We start from the raw sequence: 19,869 nt of genomic DNA, 5'->3' as shown, positions 1-19,869 counted from the left end.
CCTCATCTTGCTCAGCCACCAGCGCTACTACTAGCACCACTTCCGCTGCATTTGACACTTCGCAAGAATTATTTAGTGTTGAAATCACTGATGCACAGCCATTGTTGTTACAGCCAGATGAATTTTTACCAGCTAATATGTCTGAGTTACGCGGCAACACTATGGATGTAACGTGTCAGGAGGATGAAGGACCTACTGATGGTGCAAGTTTGGATTTGTCTGAGGCAAGCGAAGCTGGGCAGGATGACTACGATGATGATGGTAATAGGGATCCTCTGTATGTTCCCAATAGAGGAGATGAAGAGGGGGACAGTTCAGAGGGGGAGTCAGAGAGTAGTAGGAGGAGAGAAGTTGCTGAAAGAAGCTGGGGCAGCTCTTCGTCAGAAACAGCTGGTGGCAGAGTCCGGCACCATGTATCGCCACCTATGTACAGCCAGCCAACTTGCCCTTCAGCATCAGCTGCTGAGGTCCCCATAGTGCCCACATCCCAGGGTGGCTCAGCGGTGTGGAAATTTTTTAATGTGTGTGCCTCAGATCGGACCAAAGCCATCTGTTCGCTCTGCCAACAAAAATTGAGCCGTGGAAAGGCCAACACTCACGTAGGGACAAGTGCCTTACGAAGGCACCTGGAGAAAAGGCACAAACAGCAATGGGATGGCCACCTGAGCAAAAGCAGCAGCAGCACACAAAAGAAAAGTCACCCTCCTTCTCCTCTTCCTCCTTCAGGTGCATCATCTGCTTCTGCCGCTTTCTCCTTTGCACCTTCACAGGCACCCTCCTCCACTCCGCCTCTGCCCTTGAGCGGTTCCTGCTCCTCTGCCCACAGCAGCAGTCAGGTGTCCGTGAAGGAAATGTTTGAGCGGAAGAAGCCACTTTTGGCCAGTCACCCCCTTGCCCGGCGTCTGACAGCTGGCGTGGCGGAACTGTTAGCTCGCCAGCTGTTACCATACCGGCTGGTGGACTCTGAGGCCTTCCGTAAATTTGTGGCCATCGGAACACCGCAGTGGAAGATGCCAGGCCGCACTTATTTTTCGAGAAAGGCCATACCCCAACTGCACCGTGAAGTTGAGAGGCAAGTGGTGTCATCTCTTGCGAAGAGCGTTGGGTCAAGGGTACACCTGACCACGGATGGCTGGTCTGCCAAGCACGGGCAGGGCCGCTACATTACCTACACAGCCCATTGGGTGAACCTGGTGGTGAACGATGGCAAGCAGAAAGCGGCGGACCAAATTGTGACACCTCCACGGCTTGCAGGCAGGCCTCCTGCCACCTCCTCTCCTCCTGCTACATGCTCTTCGCTGTCCTCCTCCTCCTCCTTGGCTGAGTGGCAGTTCTCCTCTCCAGCTACACAGCCCCAGCTCCGCAGGGCCTATGCTGCATGCCAGGTACGACGGTGTCACGCCATCTTAGACATGGCTTGTCTCAAAGCGGAGAGTCAACCTGGAGCAGCTCTCCTGGCTGCTCTTAAGAAACAGGTGGATGAGTGGCTGACCCCGCACCACCTGGAGATAGGCAACGTGGTGTGCGACAACGGCAGCAATCTGCTTGCCGCTTTGCATATGGGGAAGCTGACACACATACCCTGCATGGCACATGTCATGAATCTAGTGGTTCAAAGATTTGTGGCAAAGTACCCTGGCTTAGCGGATGTCCTGAAGCAGGCCAGGAAGTTCTGTGGGCATTTGAGGCGCTCTTACACAGCCATGGCACGATTTGCAGAAATTCAGCGTAAAAACAACATGCCGGTGAGACGCCTCATTTGCGATAGCCCCACTCGCTGGAACTCGACCCTGCTCATGTTCTCCCGCCTGCTAGAACAGAAGAAAGCCGTCACCCAGTACCTCTACAACTGGAGTAGAACGAAACAGTCTGGGAAGATGGGGATGTTCTGGCCCGACAACTGGACACTGATGAAAAATGCATGCAGGCTCATGCGGCCGTTTGAGGAGGTGACCAACCTGGTGAGCCGCAGTGAGGGCACAATCAGCGACTTAATTCCCTACGCGTACTTCTTGGAGCGTGCTGTGCGTAGAGTGGCGGATGAAGCTGCGAATGAGCGTGACCAGGAACCGTTACGGCAGGAACAGGCATGGGACCAATTTTCATCAGACCCAGCTGTTTCCTCAACACCTGCGGCAGCACAGAGGGGGGAGGAGGAGGAAGAAGAGAGGTCGTGTGCAGAAGACGAGTCAGACTCAGAGGATGATGAGCAAGGTGTTTCTTTGGGGGAGGAGGAGGAGGAGGAGGAGGGGACAGCGGCAGGAGAACAACCGCAGCAGGCGTCGCAGGGGGCTTGTGCTGCTCAACCTTCCCGTGGTATTGTTCGCGGCTGGGGGGAGGAGGTTGACTTACCTGACGTCACTGAGGAAGAGCAAGAGGAGATGGAGGGTACTGGATCCGACTTTGTGCAGATGTCGTCTTTTATGCTGTCCTGCCTGTTGAGGGACCCCCGTATAAAAAACCTCAAGGGGAATGAGCTGTACTGGGTGGCCACACTACTAGACCCTCGGTACAGGCACAAAGTGGCGGACCTGTTACCAACTCACCGGAAGGTGGAAAGGATGCAGCACATGCAGAACCAGCTGTCAACTATGCTTTACAATGCCTTTAAGGGTGATGTGACGGCACAACGCCAGCAAGGTACCACTGCCACTAATCCTCCTCCCGTGTCCACGCAGTCAAAGACAGGACGCTCCAGCGATCTCATGGTGATGTCGGACATGCGGACGTTCTTTAGTCCAACGCCTCGCCGTAGCCCTTCCGGATCCACCCTCCACCAACGCCTCGACCGGCAGGTAGCCGACTACCTGGCCTTAAGTGTGGATGTAGACACTGCTGTGAACAGCGATGAGGAACCCTTGAACTACTGGGTGCGCAGGCTTGACCTGTGGCCAGAGCTGTCCCAATTTGCCATCCAACTTCTCTCCTGCCCTGCCGCAAGCGTCCTCTCAGAAAGGACCTTCAGCGCAGCTGGAGGCATTGTCACAGAGAAGAGAAGTCGCCTAAGTCACAAAAGTGTTAAGTACCTCACCTTTATCAAAATGAATGAGGCATGGATCCCGGAGGGCTGCTGCCCGCCCCAAGACTAAGTCAGTCCCCGCACACACAGCATCTCTGCCTGCACGCCGTGTGACTGGCTGCCTGGCCTGCCCCAAAAAGACTAAGTCGCTCCCAGTCCCTCCACACAGCATGTCTGCCTGCAGGCCGCTTCACTACCTTCTCCGCCACCACCAACAGGGTCCGGGACTCCAGGCGGATTGCTGAATTTTTTAGGCCGCTGCTAGCAGCGGCCGCTGTAATAATTTTTATGGTGCGTGTACATGACTGCCTAATTTTTCTGGCTGCACTGAGGGCAGCTGCAACAACAAAAGAAAAGGCATGTACATGCGCCCATTCCCCTTCGTGATCATTACCTTGCCGTGGTGAAGGGGCTTGCGTATCACAATGAAGCAATGACCGGCGCCTAGATGAGTGTCTCGGGGGGCACACAAAAGATAATAAGGTCGTTGCTTCATTGTGGTCAGACCAAATTTGATCAGCTGGACAGTCACTGTTCTGTCATTCAGCTACATCAGCCAGGCCGACCATATGGGCTGTAAAGCCACCAAAACCTGCACTCTCGCCATGGTGCGCACCAGTCCAGCACGGCCGTCACTAGTACAAACAGCTGTTTGCGGTGCGTTACACGGTGAGTTTGGTGTGTCAGTGTGAAGCAGTACCTTAATTACACTACCTGATTGATGTATACACATGCAAGATGTTTTAAAGCACTTTAGGCCTGTTATTTAGCATTCAATGTGATTTCTGCCCTTAAAACGCTGCTTTGCGTCAAATCCAGATTTTTCCCGGGGACTTTTGGCGTGTATCCCACTCCGCCATGCCCCCCTCCAGGTGTTAGACCCCTTGAAACATCTTTTCCATCACTTTTGTGGCCAGCATAATTATTTTTTTTTTTCAAAGTTCGCATCCCCATTGAAGTCTATTGCGGTTCGCGAACTTTAACGCGAACCGAACGTTCCGCGAAAGTTCGCGAACCCGGTTCGCGAACCTAAAATCGGAGGTTCGGCCCAACTCTAGTCCCTAAGGTAACTATTTATGTATTTTTTTTAATTGTAAATTTTTTTATTTTTTTTTATTACAAAAAAAAAAAAATGGGAATGTGGGAGGTAATGAGTTAATTTTTTGTGTAAAAGTAATGTATTTGTATGTGAAAAATGTTTAGGGTGTAGTTTTACTATTTGGCCACAAGATGGCCACAGTAACGTTTTGTTTAATGCGACCTCCAAGCATCCTTCCGGACTCTTGGAGGAAGTACTAGGAGGCTGGGTAAGTGTTTTTTTTTTCACAATGATCGCGCTGCCCATCGGAGAGCAGCAGATCATTGCGGGGCTTAGATCAACGAACGGGAATGGATTTTCCCGTTCATTGATCTCCGGGCGAGCGGCGGGCGGCGTGTTTACGAGCGGCCGGCGGCGTGTTTATGAGCTGGAGCGCGGGCAGCGGCGGGAGCGCGGAAAGTACGGATTTCTCCGTCCCTGGGGGTTAAAGGATGGAAAAAGGGATGGAGAAATTTGTACAGGCGGGGGTAAAGTGGTTAAAGGAGTTATCAGGCAAAAGGGGCAAAACCAGCTTTACTCACCTGGGCCTTTCTCCTGCCCCTTGCAGTCGACTGTCCCACGCCGACCGCTACGCTCTACGCTGCTGTCCCGGTCTCCTTGATCGGTATTCAGGCCGACCATGGGGTCAGCCTTACTGCGGCTGCGTGAAGCGCCGCTGTCAATCATGGGCACGTGGGCCGCGGCGAACTGCACAGGCAAAGTAGACAATGGCGGGGAGCAGAGCGGTCAGCGTGGGACAGTCGGCTGCAAGGAGCTGGAGAGAGCCCCAGGTGAGTAAAGCTAGTTTTGCCCCTTTTTGATTGATAACTCCTTTAAGGACAATAGTGAGAAAAAGTCAAAACATTTTATTCAATAAGACCTTGTAGTTTTTGAGAAAATCAATAGTAAATATTCAAAAGAAAAATATTTTTTAACTACCAAAAGACCGCCTCATGCCAATTGGCGTGAACATGGCTGCTCCCCCCGGACTGCATAACGGCGCAAGTTAAGTCCTGGGGCGTGGTTTGCAGGGGATGTCGCGTGCCGATGCTTGCGCATCCCTGCTTGAATGATGGAGCTCCACTCCGTCATCAGCGTCTCCCAGCGGCGATCATTGTATTTACATTGTACAGCGCTGTGATCTACGGCAGCGATGTACTGGGGACAGCCGAGTCACTCTGCTGTCCCCCAGGGAGGCTCGGAGAGCGATCGGCTCTCATAGGCTGATGCTTATGACACTGCAGAAAGTTGGTGACTTTTGAGCAAAATGCACCTCAGTGTGATTTTATGTGGCCTACTATTTCGAAGCTGAGTTGCTGTTGTTCTTAATTTCTTCCTTTTTGTTATAATGCCACAAAAAGTTGACCATTAAATATTAAATAATGATGACATTTCATAAATGGACTTATTGCAAAGGTGGCTGGATTTGACTGAGCTTCAGAGAGTTTGCCTTTCTTCCACAAATGTTTGTAGATGTATTCTGTGTGCTTAGGTGCTTTTTTTTTATACACCTGTGGCCATGGACGTGGTTGGAACACTTGAATTCAATAATTTGGGGAACGTTGTAATATTTTTGGCATTATAGTGTGAGTAAAAGTGACTATACAGCCTAAAATAAACATGGCATCTACTATATACCATGTTCTCCTAAAAAGTTATGACTTCATGTTTTTTGTTTTGTTTTTTAGTTTGTTTTGTTTTACTCACCCCGACTTTCACCTCTTAGCCCAAATACCCAAAACTTAACAAATCAAATACTTTCTGCCTCTGTTCTGAGACCAGGCTATATTATTTTTAGAGGAAGTTCCCTCCAAGGCCCTTTTTTAATATGGTAAAACAAAAAAAGTTTCCTCACATTGCACATATTGCAATAAAGGGAATTTCTTCTGGGTACAGAACAATGCATGTCTAGTACTATTTGCTATCATGATTTCAGTTTTGGCTTACCCCATAAAGGAACAGAATCGATTTGACTGATGTATCCATAACTATTTTCTTTTGTAAAAATGTGGACAAAAGGGGTGAGATATTATAGCAAATTATGTGCAGCTAATGTTGTTGTGTCTGGGACAGTCCCACATTTTAACTGAAAGCTTTTTTCACAATGCAATGCAATGGAAAAATAAAACACATCAGTTTTTCAGCCTATAGTGTAAATAGAAAAACTGACGCACAGTAGAGACAGGCCCTAAGAGTGTACCCCAGTATGCCGTAAAGTGAAGGATTAGGACCTCTCCCATTACTGGCCTCAAAGCCACATTTTTTGTATTTCTTTCTAGGTTCACTATCATTGGCATCCTTGTTTATAGTTCTGATGTTAACAAACAATTACTCTTATTGGTATCAACCATCATTATCAGCAATTATTAGTCATTTGGCCAGATGATTCTGATATTAACATTTTTGAACTCATTACCCAGGTTAAAATAAAGCAATTACACCTATTTAATTATTACACATGAGATGAAAAGTTAATTCATCTTTTGTTCTTTCTAGCAGAGAGAGGGCAAAAATAATTAATGTAAGGCAAATATTGTATTAATCATTCATATACGTGCTTTACTGTTAGCTGTATGCTCTATTGACTACATTAAACTTATATAAAACTTTTTAAAACATTACCACAATATTAAATTATATTTCGCTATCTAGCGCCACAAAAAAATGGATAAACAAGGATAAAAACTTGATCTTGATCTGCAACTAGCAAATGTAAAGATCAAGGAGAATGTGACCAATTCCCAAAAACACAAGATAGCCTCTAAGGAATGATTATGTCTGACTAGTGTTCTCAGGTTTACCATATTGGTGAGTGAAATTTTCAGCTGGGGCATTGGGGCGCTATTTTAACCACTTAAGGACCATAGGCTTACACTACCCAGACTATTTTTTTACAATTCAGGTGACTGCACCTTTAAGGGCCTGCTGCAGGGCCATACAACTCAGCACACAAGTGATTCCCCCACCCCTTTTCTGCCCACCAACAGAGCTTTTTGTTGGTGGGCTCTGATCGCTCCCACAAATTTGTGCATATATTTTTAAATACATTTTGCTATTTTTTTTAATTATTTTTATAAATCCCTTACCTTCCTCCCCTCGCCAGCCAATTATATACATCAGTCTATGAGAGACGATCGCTCTCTGTGCCTCCCAAGGGGACAGCTGAGTGACACGGCTGTTCCCAGTACAGCGCTGCCGTAGATCGCAGAGCTGTACTATGTAAATAGACGGCGGTTTTACCGTCTAACAGGCTCCTAGTGGTGACTGATGACAGAGCGGAGCAGTGTTTTTCTGATCCCCAGCAAAACACTGCCCCAGGACTTTACGCCAATTGGTGTTAGGCGTCCTGGGGCTGCCGCAGCCTTCACGCCAATTGGCATGAGGCAGTCTTCAAGTAGTTAAAACTAAAGAGTGTATGTTTGATGGAGACAAATTGAGGGAATAAGAAAAAATCATGAACAAAAGGCTTAATTTGCCAAGGGAAAAATACTACAGATTGGAGGCAGGGCTTTTTTTATTCATTCTGGCCACAGTAGCTCCAAACTCAGCTGTGGTATGTGTTACTAAAGGGTCTCTAAACCCTTTTAATTACACAAATCGAAGCGCATACTTCTACTTTCAGGTTCAGACTAACCAGCAAGCTAATGGTGACCCAGAACTCATTGGAGTGTGTAAGGGACTACAATGGTCCTAAAAGCCCCCTTACTAAGATGTTAAGAAAAACAAAAGTTTGCTTTCTTAAAACAGAAAGAATTTGCGATAATTCAGGTTGGAGTGAGCTTGAGATGTCTCCCAGTGCATCACTGCTGAATATATGCAACTTCTACTTTCACACTGACTTTTTCTTGCAGTATTCAAATGGATTTAGACTGACAAGTACCTGGAAGTCAGCATAAAGGTCCTTAGTGTGGGCTTCTGCGGACTCCTTACGCGGCTCCTTCCGGTCACAGCAGCCAGTGTGGAAGCTGCCATCTTGCATGATCATGTAACATACAGTTGAATCTATAATCACCTCACTGCTGTTTTTTTGAAATTACTATCTTTCTGACAGTCTGTATTACTGATCATTAACCTGTTCGGATTGAAGTAACTCAATAATTACTTGTATGCACCCCCATAACAGCAGTGGAACCACCTTATATTTATTGTATAGCTCAATATAAACATGCAGCTATGTTCTTTTTAATGCATACATTTTTTATTTGCTTTATTCTTATCTATATATATAATAGAGTAAGTGTCTCAACCTTCAAGCAAGAAGAAGAAGTAGCGCCCTGCCCCCAGGGCCGGTCCAAGCAAGAAGAAGGGGCTGGTCCAAGCAAGAAGAAGAAGTAGTATCATATCAAACCAAGGGCAAAAAGGGATAATTTGCATATTCAGTAGCAGTGCATTGTGGGTAACCACAAATGTTCACTTATAGCTGAATTATTGCAGACTAGCCGACCCGCGGCGTAGCATACGCCGCATAAGAGGGTAGAGGGCAGGAAGGGGGTATTGGGCACAGTGGCGGGGAGGGGGGCTGGACCCCCCCTCAACTGGGTCCCCCATGTGTGCTCTACCTCCAGCTTAATCTCACCTGGGTCCCCCATGAGCACTCCCCCTCCAGCTTAAGCTCAGCAGGAACCTCCCCCCCCCTCACCTGGGTCCCCCATGTGCGCTCCTCCTCCTGCTTAAGCACAGTAGCAGCTGCCACTATTAGTAAGAGGCGGCGAGCGGGGATGACTCACCTCTTCCGTGTTCCATCATGCATTCCACTGTTGTCACTTACTGCAATGCCGCACACTGTATTGGTGTAATTTGCCTTTTTAAAACAGAAGGAAATCTGCAATAATTCAGCTATAAGTGAACATTTGTGATTACCCACAATTATCTGCTACTAAATATGCAAATTACCCATTTTCCCCCTTGGTAAGCCAAGCAAGCATCCAGAGCCGCCGGTGTATAGCAAGCATACATCTTTAAATTTCACACAGTCATATCAAACCCACATGTGACAGCCTGTTTCAGACTTTTGGTCCTCATCTGTACATGGCAAGGATTGATATGATTGTATGAGATAGGGGTTGGACCAGTACAACAGAGTAACCAAGCGGCTCAGGGTGACCCAAACCACTCGGAATGTATAGGGAGATAAAAGGGACCAAAAAAAACCTCCTACTAAAAAAAGCAAAGCTTGGTGTAATTTGCCTTTCTAAAACAGAAGGAAATATGCAATAATTCAGCTATAAGTAAACATTTGTGGTTACCCACAATGCACTGCTACTAAATATGCAAATAATTCCTTTTCACCCTTAGTAAGCAAAGCAAGCATCCAGAACCACTGGTGTATAGCAAGCCTATAGTTTTTCAATTTACACAGCCATATCAAACCCACATGTGACAGCCTGTTTTATACTTTTGGTCCTCATCTGTACATGACAAGGATTGATAAGGCTGTGTGAGATAGCGGTTGGACCAATACAACAGAGTAACCAAGCAGCAGCTCAGTGTGACCCAAACCACTCGGAATATATAGGGGGATAAAAGGGACCAAAAATACCTCCTACTAAAAACAGCAAAGCTTGGTGTAATTTGCCTTCCTAAAACAGAAGGAAATATGCAATAATCCAGTTATAAGTGAACATTTATGGTTACCCACAATGCACTGCTACTAAATATGCAAATAATTCCTTTTCAACCTTAGTAAGCAAAGCAAGCATCCAGAACCACTGGTGCATAGCAAGCCTACAGCTTTACATTTTACACAGCCATATCAAACCCACATGTGACAGCCTGTTTCAGACTTTTGGTCCTCATCAGTACACGGCAGGGATTGATAAGGCTGTATGAGATAGGGCTTGGACCAGTACAACAGAGTAACCTAGCAGCTCAGTGTGACTCAAACCACTCGGAATGTATAGGTGGACAAAAGGGACCAAAAAGACCTTCTACTAAAAAAAAAAAAACCCAAAGCTTGGTGTAATTTGCCTTCCTAAAACAGAAGAAAAGCTGAACATTTGTGATTACCCACAATGCACCACTACTAAATATGCAAATTATTTCTTTACACCCTTGGTAAGTCAAGCAAGCCAAGAGCTTTAAGTTTTATACAGTCATATCAAACCCAGTGGCGTCCCTACCATAGTGCGCAGGGGGGCGGGGCGCACCGGGTGTCAGACACCCAGGGGGGTGTCACCACGACCCCCCACAGCAGCACAGCAGGAGGAAGAAGCAGGGCTAGAAGGAGGGGCAGCAGTGGGTAGGGGGGGGATATATCCCCCCCTCACCTGGGACCCCTCCTTTTGCCTCTCTCCCCCTCCAGAATAGCGGCGACAAGTGCGGGGCGGCCGGAGGCGTATGAACAATTACTCACCTGATTTCCGCGTTCCAAGCGTGGAGCGCAGCGTCATGACGTCACATGTCTCCGTCTTCAACGCCGCCCACTGTGCTTCCTGATTAGTGGAAGCACAGTGGGCGGCATTGGAGGCGGAGACCTGTAACGTCATGACGCTGGGAACGCGGAGATTAGGTGAGTAATTGTCTATACGCCTCCGGCCGCCCCGCACTTGTCGCAGCTATTCTGGAGGGGGAGAGAGAGGCAGAAGGAGGGGTCCCAGGTGAGGGAGGGGGGGGATTCCCACCGCTGCCCCCACTGCCCCTTCTTCTAGCGCTGCTTCTCCCCCTCCTGGGCATCTTTACTGGGGGGGGGGGAACTGTACTAGCTATACTGGGGGCAGCTATACCAGCTATACTGGGGGCAACTATACCAGCTATACTGGGGGCAACTATACCAGCTATACTGGGGGCAGCTATACTGGGGGCAACTATACCAGCTATACTGGGGGCAACTATACTGGGGGCAACTAAACTAGCTATACTGGGGGCAACTAAACTAGCTATACTGGGGGCAGGTATACTAGCTATACTGGGGGCAGCTATACTGGGGGCAACTAAACTAGCTATACTGGGGGGGGGGGGGGGGGCAACTAAACTAGCTATACTGGGGGCAACTAAACTAGCTATACTGGGGGCAACTATACCAGCTATACTGGGGGCAACTATACCAGCTATACTGGGGGCAACTATACCAGCTATACTGGGGGCAACTATACCAGCTATACTGGGGGCAACTATACCAGCTATACTGGGGGCAACTATACTAGCTATACTGGGGGCAACTATACCAGCTATACTGGGGGCAGTTATACTAGCTATACTGGGGGCAGTTATACTAGCTATACTGGGGGCAGGTATACTAGCTATACTGGGGGCAGCTATACTGGGGGCAACTAAACTAGCTATACTGGGGGGCAACTATACTAGCTATACTGGGGCAACTAAACCAGCTATACTGGGGGCAACTATACTGGGGCAACTATACTAGCTAATACTTTAAATTACAGTTAGCTCCGCCCTCATCCAGTCATGACCACGCCCATTTGTTTGCCACAAAGCACGCCGCAGGTTGTGGCCACGCCCATTTTTAAGGGGGGGGGGTGTTTCTTAATACCCAGCACCGGGTGGCAAATGCCCTAGATACGCCACTGATCAAACCCACATGTGACAGCCTGTTACAGACATTTAGTCCTCATCAGTACATAGCAGGAATTGATAAGGCTGTATGAGATAGGGCTTGGACCAGTACAACAGAGTAACCAAGCAGCTCAGGGTGACCCAAACTACTAAGAATGTATAGGAGGATAAAAGAGACCAAAAAGCCCTCCTACTAAAAAAAAGCAAAGCTTGGTGTAATTTTCCTTCTTAAAACAGAAGCAAATCTGCAATAATTCAGCTATAAGTGAACATTTGTGGTTACCCACAATGCACTGCTACTGAATATGCAAATTATCCCTCTTTGCCCTTGGTTTGATATGACACAACTTCTTTTTCTTGTTTGGACCAGCCCCTTCTTCTTGCTTGGACCGGCCCTGGGGGCAGGGCGCTACTTCTTCTTCTTGCTTGAAGGTTGAGGCACTTACTCTATTATATATATAGATTTGCTTCTGTTTTAAGAAGGAAAATTACACCAAGCTTTGCTTTTTTTAGTAGGAGGGCTTTTTGGTCTCTTTTATCCTCCTATACATTCTTAGTAGTTTGGGTCACCCTGAGCTGCTTGGTTACTCTGTTGTACTGGTCCAAGCCCTATCTCATACAGCCTCATCAATTCCTGCCTCTTCAATTCCTGCCTCTTCAATTCCTGCCTCTTGGCTGAGATCAAGTGTAGTATCTGTTCTTATCAGAGGAGACCTTTGGGGGACCTGGAGAGATGGCACAGTGGCAGTGTGTCCCGCCTTGTCATAATTCCCAGAGGCTGGTGGAATAGGATCTGCTATTGGTCAAAGCTGAATGGCTGAAGGCTTTGCCTAGGCATACTGCTCCTGGAAGTGGTGCTCCAGAAGCACCTGAAAAAACCTGGGATGTGGCAGATCCCAGGCGGAAGTAGGGTGCTTTGGTCTGTACTGCCCACATGCATAGCCAACTAATGCCGCTCCCCGGCCTTTTGGCTAGGGAGAGTGCGGAATTTTTATCACTCCGGCCACAAGGTCGGGGCCAGCATGCTGGCACCGGGGACTTGTACCCTGGGGACTTCGGTTCCCACCCGGCTCTCTCTCGGGGGAGCCACATGGCCAAGCCCTTTGGGTAACCACTGGGCACAGTCGGGGTCCTCCAACCCCTCGGGTGTTGGAGGATGCCACCCCCTGAGCCGAAGGCAAAGGGGGAAGGTTCCGTTCAGGGAACAACAGGAAGGGCCCTGCTGTATTGTGGGGCCTGTGGCTGCTCATGCACGTTTTGTGGGGGTGCTTTAGGGCACTCACGCTTTTTCCATGCATGGGGCTAATAGCCTTGCTTTCCCGGGACTCCTGTTGCATGCAACAGGAGCCAAGAAAGCTTAAAAAAAATGGGCTGGCACATGTGGTTTGATATGACTGTGTAAAACTTAAAGCTATAGGCTTGCTTGACTTACCAAGGGTGAAAAGGAAAGATTTGCATATTTAGTAGTGGTGCATTGTGGGTAATCACAAATGTTCACTTATAGCTGAATTATTGCAGATTTTCTTCTGTTTTAGGAAGGCAAATTACATCAAGCTTTGCTTTTTTTAGTGTGAGTTATTTTTGGTCCCTTTTATCCCCCTATACATTCCGAGTGGTTTGGGTCACCCTGAGCTGCTTGGTTACTCTGTTGTACTGGTCCAAGCCCTATCTCATACAGCCGTATCAATTCCTGCCATGTACTGATGAGAATCAAAAGTCTGAAACAGGCTGTCTACATGTGGGTTTGATATGCCCGTGTAAAATTTAAAGCTATATGCTCGCTTTACACCAGCAGCTCTGGATGCTAGCTTGGCTTACCAAGGGGGAAAAGGGGTAATTTGCATATTTAGTAGCAGTGCATTGTGGGTAACCACAAATGTTCACTTATAGCTGAATTATTGCAGATTTCCTTCTGTTTTAAAAAGGCAAATTATACCAATACAGTGTGCGGCATTGCAGGAAGTGACGACAGTGGAATGCATGATGGAACACGGAAGAGATGAGTTATCCCCGCCTGCTGCCTCTTACTAATAGTGGCGGCTGCTACTGTGCTTAAGCAGGAGCGGAAGCGCACATGGGGGACCCAGGTGAGGGGGAGTGCACATGGGGGACCCAGGTGAGGGGGGTGCTTCCTGCTGAGCTTAAGCTGGAGGTAGAGCACACATGGGGGACCCAGTTGAGGGGGGTCCAACCCCCCTCCCCGCTGTTGTGCCCAATACCCCCTTCCTGCCCTCTACCCTCTTATGCGGCGTATGCTACGCCGCGGGTCGGCTAGTTTTATATATTTGCTTTTGTCTACGATTAATGACCATTTCACCTTTTGTTGGTAAATCTGTTCCTCTATGTGAAGAAAGCATTGAACAGTAAAATCAATAGTATTTAAAGCAATTAGAGAGCACAGTGTTTAATTTATTACTAAATAAAAAACTGAATGTTGAAGTTATTGCTAGATTTCCTTCACTAGTCAATTTTGTCTTGAAGTTGTTGTAATTGAAGTCAAGATTAAACTAGTCTAAACCTTTGAATGATGAAGGACTCAGGACATGTATTAATGCAGAAGAGCTTGCACAGACATTGCAGATGCCCTGCTGTGACTGACATATGATGGCAGTGACAGTAGCTGTCATAATCCCAGAACACATATCTGAAAAGAATTGCATCCCATTGGCACTAAGATATGAATGGGGCGCCATGCTTCTCATAACTTTAATGGTGCATTTGTGCTTATGAACATACTTCATTAGTGCTCTTGGGTAAATTCCAATCAAAAACTACCTGCATGATGGTTATGTGTTCTTTACAGGATTTGCAAGGATGCTGCAGGTATAGTAATTTTTTCACATCATCAAAACACACAACACACACACACACACACACACACACACACACACACACACACACACACACACACACACACACACACACACACACACACACACACACACACACACACACACACACACACACACACACACACACACACACACACACACACACACACACACACTCACACTCACACTCACACTCACACTCACACTCACACTCACACTCACACTCACACTCACACTCACACTCACACTCACACTCACACTCACACACACACACACACACACTCACACTAATTAACTACACATTCACTCACACACAGAGAGACACACACACCAAACTAATTAACTGATTTTTACTAGTGAACAGTTTCCTGTGAAAAGTAACCAGTGAACTATTGACTAGTGTCATGCATCTGTTTTGAAATGCAAATGCTAAGCTAAAAAGCACTAAGAGCTAAATATACTCCTGATGTGGCCAGCCTCATCCAGATATATCTTGTGGAGGGATTGCACCACTCAGGAAGACACCTTCTGGGCTATATATAAATATATACATACCTACGGGTTTCGGCTGTTCGCTCCCTTGCTGTCCTCAAGTACCACCTCCAACTTCGGCTAGCTGGCTTGTTAAATACTCCAGTCAGGATGAGTCGGCGCATGCACAGTCCGACTCTCTCCTGGTCCCATATAAACTTCCTCTTGCACTGGTTCACTTTAACTACAACTAAGGGCAGATGGTGGGCCCGATACGCGTTAGTTGATCCTGTGATTTTATTGTACTGTCTGTGGATTTTTTCGAATAAACTTTTCAACCCTTTCTACCTCAACCTACTCTGGTTTGCGGATCCTCCTTTGTACACAGTCCGGCTGCATGCTCACCCCATCATGCTCCCGACTCTGTGAGCTCTCTGGGCCTGCACAGGTGCACAATGCTCCTGGTGACTGGAACCCAATTGGGGCGCATGCGTGCAGCTGTGTTGCGCATGTGCAGCACACCCCGACTGAAGGACTTCTAGCAGAGGAACCGCCTTAAAGGGGGCTGGAGGAAGCCCCAGGTATGTATATTTTTTTCAGTCATTGCAGGTTTTCTTTAACCATTTGTGCCAAAACTACAGTACATTCACATCTTCTCTGCCACCAGTTGCAGCAGAAGGACGTGAGTCTGTAGCACCTAGCACGTGCCTGTGCTCATCACAGCAGGCAACAAGTGGGGCCCTAAGGAGGGCCACCTGACTACCAGGGACAGCTATTGGGGTAGAAATGGGCTCAATAGACAACTATGGAGAGCTGTTGGAAAGAGGGAACACTAAATTACCAAGGAATGCCTTGAAGGGAAAAGGAGGCTAGGGGCACTAGACTACCAGGGACTATCTTATAGAGAAAGTGGGGACCCCCCAGATTCCACAGGAAAAATATATAAAGGGGAGGGGACCAGTAGATCCCAGGGAAACATATACGTAAAGGGAGGGGGGGGGGAATAGTTCACAGGAAAAGCTATAACACAAAGAAGGGGTTTATTACTTTAAAAATACCATTTAGCGACATCTTATAGCCCCACCTTCATTTGAAACCACACCCTATGCATAGAAAGAATTAAGCTTTATATAAACCTTTTATTCCCTCTGTTCAATTTGTAGCATTGCAGTGTTAGGAGAGAAAAAAACTACTACTACTAATGCAGAAAAATATTCCTTTATTACACAATTGAATACCTTTACCATACATTATAGCAGCAACAACATTAACATTTTCTGATAAATGGTATAAATAGCCACATTTAATCAAAGTTCGTTATCCATAGTAGCATTTTTTATTTTAAATTAACAATAGGTGAAAAGTAAGAAACTGTTTTTTTTTTTTTCTATTTTTTTTCTTCTTTTCCCCTTTAAATTGTACAGGAAGTAAAATAAATCCCGGGAAAACACTGACATAGCTTAAATGTCAAAACTGCTCTAGTCTATAAAGAGGGTGCAATTAATGCTATTTGCCTCCATTGGGTAAATAGGGATATAAAGGTGAGCATGCCATACACATAGAATCTTGATGAAGGTGCCTTTTCAGCAGGTTAGGTGATACACAGGTCTTTTTAAGAAAAGAAAAAAATAAAAAAACCTGCAAAAGTCACATGCCCAAGTACAAATCTCCCTTATTGGAGTTATTCTCGGTGATCGCTCATGTTCACCGATTAATGATTTATGAACGTATGCTGGCTAGGGTCGATGATTGTATATTTCAGTTCTCTAAGACCTAGGTTCTCAACATGTGGTACGCGTACCCCTGGGGGTACGTATGATGGTTCCAGGGGGTACTCGGGCTTGATATACTTAACCAAGAATAACAAATTTAGAGTTTTAGAAAATGATAAAACTTATTTAAACAATGCCAAATTAGTATTTTAGCTAACTAAAAGCAAGAGTAAATGCTTGAAAATTGTTTAGAACCAAATCTCATGTACTACGATTAAATATATATTTGTCAAGGGGTACTTGTGATAATGTTTACTCTGCTAGGGGGTACTTGGTGAGTATAGGGTTTTAAAAGGGGTACATAACAATAAAATGTTGAGAAACCCTGCTCTAAGACATGGGCCGCTTGGGTCGATCATTCTGACAATATGGGCCTAGCGTACCTTGTTTTCTTCTGCTATGTCTTCTTTTGTCTTCAATTTCGTTTTTTTTTTTCCTAGAACCCTAGGATCTCACCATATGTTCTTGACATGGACTGTGCTTGTAGGCTTTTATCTTATGAAAAATATGTATATTTTATTCCTTGCCATGATGTTCATATTGTTCTTTTGATATTTCAAACCATCTTGTTATCTTATGCCCCCCTTTTTTAGGGTGGGATTGTTACTTTCAATCAAAATAATTGAAACTAAAATTCACATGCCCAAATTACAAACGTAAACTATATAAAACATTACATGGTTTACATAACTCACATTATATGCAAAACACAAAGATTGCTTGTATACTGCGCTATTTGCGTAACACATGTTATACGGGCAATGTACGCATTCTGTGTATTACTGAAGTTACTAAAACTATTAGATTGCATAGGTCCTGGTAAAATTGGCTTACCTCATAGTGGAGGTATTTGGAGAAGAGCGCTATTTTGAAAAACTGTTACTGCATAGAGAGACTCAGCTCATACACAGACACATCTCCCAAACATTCAGTCATCTGAAGTTGGACTATTTGTGTATGATATAGACTATATTGGTCTGAGTGCATAGGACTCTGTTCTGGTTTACTTACTGCAGTAGTGTCTGAATCACACCAGAAACAAGCAAGCAGCTAATCTTGTCAGATCTGACAATAATGTCAGAAACACCTGATTTGTTGCATTCTTGTTCAGAGTCTATGGTTAAAAGTATTAAAGGCAGAGGATTAGCAGGACTGCCAGTAAACTGGTATTGTTTAAAAGGAAATAAATATGGCAGCCTCCATATTGCTCGTTACAGTTGTCCTTTAATAAAAAATATAGCACCATCTAGGCTCCCATTGTCTCAGCTAGTCCCTAGTCTAGCGTACATATTGCCGACAGCACTTCCAGCACTACTTCACATTTTACAAAACCAAGGTGATTCAGATTAAGTTCTGACTTGAAAGGCTAAAATACCATTTAGCCCAAAGTAAAGCTTTAAGCCTTTGATTGTCAAATCTTTTTTTTTTTGGAGGGAGTGAAAGTGTTGAGGACTCGTGATGGAGAGTTTCCAGTTTACGGTAATATGACTTTTTCCTTGGAGAATAAGCGGCAGATGAAGGTTGAATGAAGAACAAATACAAATATTCATCCCTATATTAGTGCACATTTTCCATGGTGTTTATTACTGAACATGAAAACAGAATGGACAATCAAATATTTCAAAGAAGCATCTAAACGGTGTCCCAGCATGTGTCAATATGCCACCAACCAGGCTCCTAAGTAAGCAATATCGCTAAATGACGCTGTTGTGGTACAGTAAATAAAAGGGAATTTTAGAGATAACACACGATTCTTTCCTCCCCACTGTGACACAAGCTGTACTTCTTCCAGCCCGGCAATTTTCAACACTGTGCACACTCTTATGTACTTAATGCCAGAGAAGAATAATGAGTGGGTAACAGTGACACAATACATGCTCCAGGAGAGATTAGTTCCTTCATAGCTGTAGTCCTCTTCATATTCTCTGTTACAAGAAACACCCAAATTTACCTAGTGTAAGTATGTAAAGCATGTTCCTCTCCTTGTTTCCTCAGTGATCTTTACCACATCTCAAAAGTCACTTGAGGAGAAGTTACACAAGTGCTTTATTAACAATCACTGCCATTGGGAGGTTTGCCTATCGAGGGAGAAAATAATAATTTTGTTGTGATTTAAGCAGGTGTGGCTAATGCAGTGCTGCTCAATAGCCTGAGAAATCCCGGGGATGTACAAGAGTGTCACTAGAAATAATAGTAGGTGTTCATTACCAAGCAGCAACCTGGCTTAGAAATGGCTGTAGGAAGAGCCTCCCAGAAAATGTTACTGCATCTGCATTACCAGAAAAAGCAAGAGCTGTTTTTAGTGTGATTTTGAGATAGACGGGGGGAGGGGGAGCTCAGGCTCCCGGGTGGAGCAATGTGCAATGTGGGGGCGCTCAGTAGCTGTCGCTGGTTTGTCGGTTCTTTCCCTTTTTAGGAGTGGGCAGGTGGGATCGTATCTCAAGCAAGGCACATGAGGGCCTGTTTCTCTAGTGGCAATCTGGGGTGGTTATTGGCATATTAACTTTTTTTTGTGTGTGGTGTCCTGTCCGGCCAGGCATGGCGGAGCTGGTGGTGTTGGTGGCCAGAATGAACTGCAGCCCCCTCCCCCGGCAGAAGGGCTACAGGAAAATAGCATCTGAATCCCAGCACTGGAGTCTTCAAAAATAAAAAAAGAGAAATCGAGAGCCCAAAATGGTGTAGTATGTTAGTATAGTAAATATTGTCTTTATTTAAATGGAAAGGTACTCACAAAGGTGGGTTATCACTATGGCAACTATTGTAATTGCAGGTGGGAAGATTAGACCTGACCTCATTTGGGTTAAGAATGTCTCTCTCCGTGGATGTGTAAGGTAAGGGGTAACACCGTCTACCAAGGGTGGTAGTTTTTGAAAGAAGGCCCCAGATTAGAGTAAAAAAACGTAAAACTGTAATGGATTGCGGAGACACCGCCACGCGGTCTGACAGCGAGGCGGCTGGTTCCGCGTTCAGACCGGTGGTTTCTCTGCAACAGCATGCGTCTGGTTTGTCTGAGCCTAGTAGTGCACACAGATGGAGAGCTACGCACGCGCACGCTAACAGGCAGGCCCTTTATGCCAATAGGAGAAGGATCAGCTGATCAGGACGATCAGCTGATCTCAGCGCAGTAGGTGATTGGCTGAATGGGACTGGGCGGCGCTGAGGAGCGCTCTGCTATATATACTTCTT

The 19,869-nt window shown here is 46.0% G+C and overlaps 1 pseudogene; it reads left to right on the top strand.

Moving 5' to 3' along the window:
• Positions 1 to 12,265: 12,265 nt before the first annotated feature.
• Positions 12,266 to 12,479, top strand: LOC137532738 (U2 spliceosomal RNA; annotated as a pseudogene).
• Positions 12,480 to 19,869: the final 7,390 nt, after the last annotated feature.

This window comes from Hyperolius riggenbachi, chromosome 1 (genome assembly GCF_040937935.1).
Source record: "Hyperolius riggenbachi isolate aHypRig1 chromosome 1, aHypRig1.pri, whole genome shotgun sequence".
Taxonomy (NCBI): domain Eukaryota; kingdom Metazoa; phylum Chordata; class Amphibia; order Anura; family Hyperoliidae; genus Hyperolius; species Hyperolius riggenbachi.
This window is presented reverse-complemented; position numbering and strand designations above follow the sequence as displayed.